Source organism: Perca fluviatilis, chromosome 5 (assembly GCF_010015445.1).
Source record: "Perca fluviatilis chromosome 5, GENO_Pfluv_1.0, whole genome shotgun sequence".
In the NCBI taxonomy this organism is placed as follows: Eukaryota; Metazoa; Chordata; class Actinopteri; order Perciformes; family Percidae; genus Perca; species Perca fluviatilis.
In genome coordinates, this window is record NC_053116.1 from 33,193,923 (window position 1) to 33,201,123 (window position 7,201).

Genomic DNA, 7,201 nt, shown 5'->3' on the forward strand with positions numbered 1-7,201 from the left:
ACTTCAATCAGAATTCAAGTCAAATATGTGCAATTCTTGCAGATTTTTGCAACTGGTGCAGAAGCACTTCCATCTCACTCTGTCGTGTACTGACACACCCGGAAGGAGAACAACACATCCTCATGTATACAATGCAAAGGGACAGTGAAAACACTGACAGTGTTTCAGGGGATGTAAGCAAACAAACACACACAGATAAGTGCTAATTTGAAGCTTGTCAGAGATGTGTGTGGCAAGCTGTAAGGCAGCTTCATATGAATTCTTAGAAAACCAACCACTTTAGTCAGACAAATGAGGAAGTAAGGAGCAACATGACGAGACTGAACCGTGTGACACAGCAGTGACCATGCTTACCTCTGGATGGAAGAGATAAGGACTTCAGCTTTCTATTTTTCTTTTTCGATTGCTTAAACACTATTTTGAAAACAGGGACCGGTTTTTCAGAAAACTACACACAATTAGCACAGCCAATTAGCAGAACACCTCAGGCCCTTTGCAAAATGAAACACTCTTGCAAAAACTATATACTAATTTATAAAAACATATTTTGTTACCATATGAAACATACACGTTCCATATGACTTAATTCAGTTTGAACCAGTTAACCACTGTTGTTGCTAACCTAAAACACTTTTAGCAATTCTACTTCTTAGTGATTAGAGTACTGTAAATGAAGTACACAGAGAAAGTGCAAATATACAATAAGTTTAACAGACACTACACAAGACCAATGCTGCAGACAGAAAAGATCATTTATTTCTCCCCATATACTCAAATGAGTCAACATGTCAACATGGAGAAACACAACAAAACATGTCCCAGTTGTCATGCTATTGTACTACAGTAGTATGCATACCACTGTTAGCTCAGCAAATAACAGACAAACATGAAATACTGTATCCAGTACAGGTTACAATTACAGTGAAAAAACAATAAAAAAGATCTGAAAAAAACATACAGTACAGGAAATACTAGACTTACCTGCTGCATTTTTATAGTGCTTAAACCTGATTGGTGTGTCTACAATTATGTAAGCAATCATGTGTTTGGGCACCTGATGGCTGTGTTTCACAGATTGGCTCACAGGTGTGGTTTCACAGTCAGTGCTTTGGAATGGCAAGGAAGTAACATCATGATATACTTCTGTGTCTAATGTTTACAAGTGTGTTTAGTGTTTTGAAAATCATTGTGTGTATCGTTTTGCAAAAAGTGTGAGGCTGACATCTGGGCCAATGTTTTGCTCCTTGAGTGTAAGATTTTGATAATTGTGTAATACTTTTGATATCAGTGTGTAAGCAATCGGCAAAAACTGTAAATTCATGTCAATTCTTTATATTTTGAAATTGAAAGCTTCTTTAGGGGTATTTGCATTATTTTTTCCACATCAAGTATTGCTCATGGACGGTTTTAGTGGGTGCACATATATGATAAGCATATATGATTAATGTAATACTTTGCAGTGTTCTCTTGACTTATATCAGAGTGCCCCCTGCTGGTTTAAACATTACTGACCAAAATCCATTCTATTATAAGTTTAGTACATATAGGACTTTGTCTTTACATTTCACCAAGTTAATTATTAATTCAGTGTTAATGCCTTTACTATACTTGGAGACCCTTAGGTGATAGACAAGGGCAATTATTCCAGCCACTGGGCAATAAGATTGATGGACTGTGAAAAATATCACATTTATAATCATATTTCTAATAAATACAACAACTTTTTGCAAGTTGTATATCCCAAACGATATTTCTCCTACTTCTTAAGCTTAAATAAAAGAAAGATGCATTGTCACAAAGCTTAAAACAGAACTCTTTTTCATGAGAAGATTACATTTTGAAGCTTCCACAGGGCAGTAATGCCATTATTTATTACACAGCAAACCATTTTACTAACACATTTAATCCTTCACTTTAACTGAAAAAAGTCAAAACACCATATTTGGAAATCCATGGTTTTCACTGGACAGTGACGAGATATCCCTGTCAAAAGATAAATTACAGCAATGACCAAGATGTGGACTGCAGCAAAACCTTATTAGGCCTTCTTACGATGCATCTACATGTACAGTGTGAACATGCTGCACCATCTAGACTAAAAATGTAAACACATGCTCATGTGTTATGTTCACATACACACGTCTACATACCCATGTTCACGCAATCATATATGCATGCAAATATACAGCATAGACACATATACACAGTGGGAGGTTGTATTAATGAAACAGAATAACAAACTAAACAGGTTTATCATGCACACAAAGCATACTGGGACATCAAAGTGTATATGAAGTTTTCTATTACATTGTTTTTCAACATTCTTTTGAATTTATTGATTGTACTGCTCCAAGATTGTTCTGTCGAGTCATTGCTTTTACTGAAATGCACTCCTTGCCTTTGCTAGAAATGATTGTACACAGGGAAATGTACATACAGTATACAGTATATGACCTTTTTTTTTAAAAACATGTCCTTCTGTTGTTACACAAAAAGTGAACTTGCTAAATGTGAACAAGAAAAGAGAACGGGAGAGACCTTTAACGACAATATGAAAAAAAGGAAGATATATGCGGGAAAGAGGCGGCCCCTTTCCAGTTAACTCCACACAGTTCCTCTTTCTTTAGAAGTCCAACCCTGTCATATTTTACTTTCAAAACATTCCTCTTCCTGCTTCTCTGGCATGCAATAGGGCTACAAATAAATGCACACAGCGTGCACTCACAAATACACCCCCCACTTCCCTTTCCAGTGTCAATGTGACCACACACGCTGACTTCCCCGCACACACTACGATCAAACATTAGGCCGTGTAGAGGTTGAGACCGGACATGTGGTCAAGCTGACGGTGCTCGCTGTGTTTCTTTTTGTAGAGCTGTCACTCAGAGATTCACCTCCCTCTGTGCCTGTTAAAAGACTTGACACTGACGTTGGCCTCCAGTTCCAACGGAAATGACTTATACCTACCGTTCTGTAAACACAGGGAAAGGAGCAGGGAAACTTGTGGTTTGTTGGACAGCGAGAACAATTACTATATGTTTGCATAATACTGTATATAGTGCACCTGCGTGCATGCATGCACAGCTACTGTGTATTAGGGTAATATTTCCTTCATTGTGCAACAATATAATAGGGCCAATTATTATTGCATTTTTTTCTTTTCTTTTTTTAAATGATTTTACATTTACAAATATAAGAAATAGGTGTAAATTAAGTGTGACCTATATAGAGTATAACAGTTGACATTCAAAGAGAAGAGAAGAGAGACTATACATGGGGGCAGGGCAGCAGGTCCTGTCATTTCAATTTCTCTGCTTCACTGGCTACCTCCTCTAGATTGTGAAAGAGTAGGATACCAGCCAAGACATCATCCACACACACACGCACACACACACACACACGCACACACACACAGACACACACACACACACACACACACACACACACACACACACACACACACACACACACACACACACACACACACTTAACGACACTCCCAGAACAGCAATTGAGTCAGTGGTCGGGGGCCTTCGACCCCCCGCTGTCTCTCAGCCAAGTGTGAGTCCAGACCCTGTAAACAGAGCATCTTTCATGGGTGGCTGCTGGTGAGCACAGCCCCGTCAGCAGCATCAACGCCAAGGAGCTGACTGGTGGAAACAGAGCAGGACTGATGACTGATGCTGGACTTCTCCTCTTACAGTAAAAACATGGGGACATTTGTTAAACAGTTTGTACTGCCAAACTGCCAAACGTAAAATAAGATAGTCTCCCTTGCTGAACTTATGCTAAGCTTCATTTGTTTTGTGATACCACAATGAAAACTGAGTAAAATGTACATAAAATCAGCATGCAAGGTATTGGTGTTGAAAAAACAAACAAGAGTCTACAGTCATGCTCTGTGAGGCTGTACATAGACACAGTGGTGGTTGAGCTAATGTCATCATGGGAGTCTAAATCCTTGAAGTTCCACTCCCGGGATTGCTCCATTGCCGATGGAAATTTCGCCGGATTTTCCGTCGCCTTGGGCTTCCTTTGTGTTGACATTTTGAACTCCGGTCAACTATGGTTAACCTTTTCTCAGATCTCTGCAGGGTAAATCAAGACAGCTGATGCTTTTGAGTTTTTATTTTTACACTTTTGGTGCTTTTCTTTTTTTTTTTGAAACATTTTTTGCCATTTTTGTTTACTTTTTTGATACTTTTTGACCGTATTTTACGTATTCAACCGTATTTATTTTGAGTTTGACATTTTTTGTTCGATATTTTCTGACCTTTTTTTGTCCGACGTGTTTTCTTTTTCAAACTTTTTTTGATGTTTGTCCTAAGAAAAACAATGTGTATAGGGGTCAGTAAAAATTGACTTTCACTAACACTTGCGAATCTGTCCTGGGCTACAGAGAACCCAGAAGAAAAGATTGGGTCACAGATGCAACTTGGAGTGAGATCGAAGCTAGACGAGACATCAAAGCAAAACTCAACAGCTGATTATTTTAAAGAAGTGCCAATAAACCAGAGCACATTTTTCTCCCAACCCTGAATGCTGTGTGGACTCGCCAGCACCGTGGTGGAGGAAGGTCTGTTAATGCGAGACTAACAGCATGGTGACATGCAGTTTAGCATGTTCGCATGCTAACATTTGCTAAACTGCATGTACAGTTGAGGCTGATGGGAATGTCATTTGCATGTATTGTGTCCTAAACCAAAGTACAAAGTATTGGACAAAATGAATGGTTGACCTGATGATAGTCAGTGAATCACAGTAGATATTACAAGAATCTCTGTGCAAAATGTCCATTTAATGGTTTTATTTAAATTAATCAATTGATATTTTAGTCTAGGTGAAAGTGGGGGATCGATTGATCAACTGGCATCTTCAGCATGATGCTAGCATGGCTAATAGTAATAATAATAGTGGAGAATAATAATACAATATGGCATGTAATAAAATTTGAAACCTTCTAACCTACAGTATTGGTTGTAAGATTTTGTCTTTTAAATCATTTTGTGGCCTTTCAGTACAGTTTATTGGGCATTATTCAAAGTAAAATGTGTATTTTTACCAATTTTGTGATGTTTTAACATAAAAAAAGGATATCACAAATGTCACACTCTATGTGTAACAGAAAACTACAAAAGCAGAGTTTCAAAACAAAACTCGGGAAAATGTCTTTAACAGCAGTGAAACAAATTTTAATTAACAAATATATTTTCTTGTGTGCATTGGGGTGGATAAAATATCACGGTAGTACCTTTCGGTACATCCAACCACCTGTAAGTATTCACATATACTTTATAGAATCTGGTTGTTGCTATGTGAACTAAAACAAGTCATACGGGTGACGTCAGTGCAAAGGTTGTGTACAGAACATGAAGAATCCTGAGTTAAGCGTGACGCTCCTGCGTAAGATCTGCGCCGTGGCTAAGTACGTAGCTATGTGGAGAAACTAACCTTCTTTTTCTTTTTAATCAAGCTTTATTTAAAAGACGTGGCTATAAGGAGACACGGACCTAGGCCAGACCTTACGTCGTAGCCTGACGTGCACATAATCGGCCATGGCCTTGGTAGCGTTGCATTTGCCCCGACTCATTTCCTGGTTCTCCTTCTCCATAAATAACATGAAATCAAAGAAATTTCCTGCTACAGATTTCCCACCGTGGTCAGAAAGCGCGGAGGAGACACTTTGTTTCTCTCACTATGCCTCTAGAGTCGGTACTTGCTCCGAAGATAATTGTCGTCACTCTCTCACTTTTTCTACCACACACTCCCCACACACAGAGACACACATATGCTGGCCTTGCTATTCTCTTAAAGAGATCGACGCGCACACACACGCACAAGTATAAACTTCATGCCATTTAGGTAGGCTATGGCGAAAGCTCTGCGTGGAGCCTCCGCAGAACCACAAATCATGCTTGAGGTGTCGAGTTAGCTATCCAGTTTCCTCTCTCAGTGTTCAGCACATTAGACAGAGCCAGAATAGCACCACTGACTGCTTGGTGAGGATTCTGTAAAATCTGGTCAGAGGTCTATGTACTGTAGGCTAAAATAACATTCCTTTCATAAATATACAACAGGCCTGCAGGCATTATTACGTTTCCTTTAGCAGGTGATACAACATGTGTTTGCCTTTAGTGTCACTAGATGGCAGCATTGTCCTTTTTTCTATGGATCTAACAGAAATAAACATCATCAGTCAAGTGCAGGCTTGGCTTTTCTTCTGTCAGAGGATCATGTAGCCATGAGTGTGTTGTGTAATGTCAGGCATCATCAGTGTCATCCAGCAGCATTCAACAAAGAGAAAAAAAAGAAAGGAATCTCATTTGGATGAAACACAGTAAATTCCAAAGCTGTCAGCGTGTCATCATGACATAGGTCAGTGCTCTTTACACTTCATTACCAGAGCTCATAAACCAGACACCACTTACTATAAATATTATATGATATAAACAGTGAATTGACTCACACCTAACAGTGCTTTTAATGCTAGGGGTGGAACCTAACAAGTGATTGTAAAGGAACACAATAGAATCTCGTCATTAAACTGGGTGTTGATGGGCAAGATAATGTGATAGCATTGAGCTTCAGAATTATTTATTATTTATTTTGACAGATTTATTATTTTGGGGTTGAAAAAGCCATTAAATAACTAAGCATGTTGTGAATATGCAGATGTTATTGACAAATTAATCAATAGAAATGTTATTGATGTAAATACTAATTCACTTAACTTAACCATTAATCATCTTTAGACATTGACAAAAAAAGAAAATCTCAAATCAAGGTCCCCTTACAGTACACATGTGTTCTGGAGCCTTTGACAGGATCACACAGTCTTTATCAGCCGATTATGTCGTCATGGAACTGTAGCGCTGAAACTGTCCATTATTCAGTTACAACTTAAACCCTGTCTGCTAATTAAGACTATGGTTGTGTCCGAAATCACATACTCTGCACTATGTACTCAATATGTATTATATCGTGGAGCTGGGCGATATGGAGAAAATCAAATATCAAGATATTTTTGACCAAATACGTCCATGTCAATATTGCGGCGATATTGTTAACACAATAAGATTTTTGATAAATAATCACCAATAATGTGGATACAATGACTAAGTGGGTAAAGGCAAATAAAAAACAGCTAGTAAGTCTGGTAAGTTCAGAAAAGTATATCACCTTACTGTAATGTAGCCTTTAA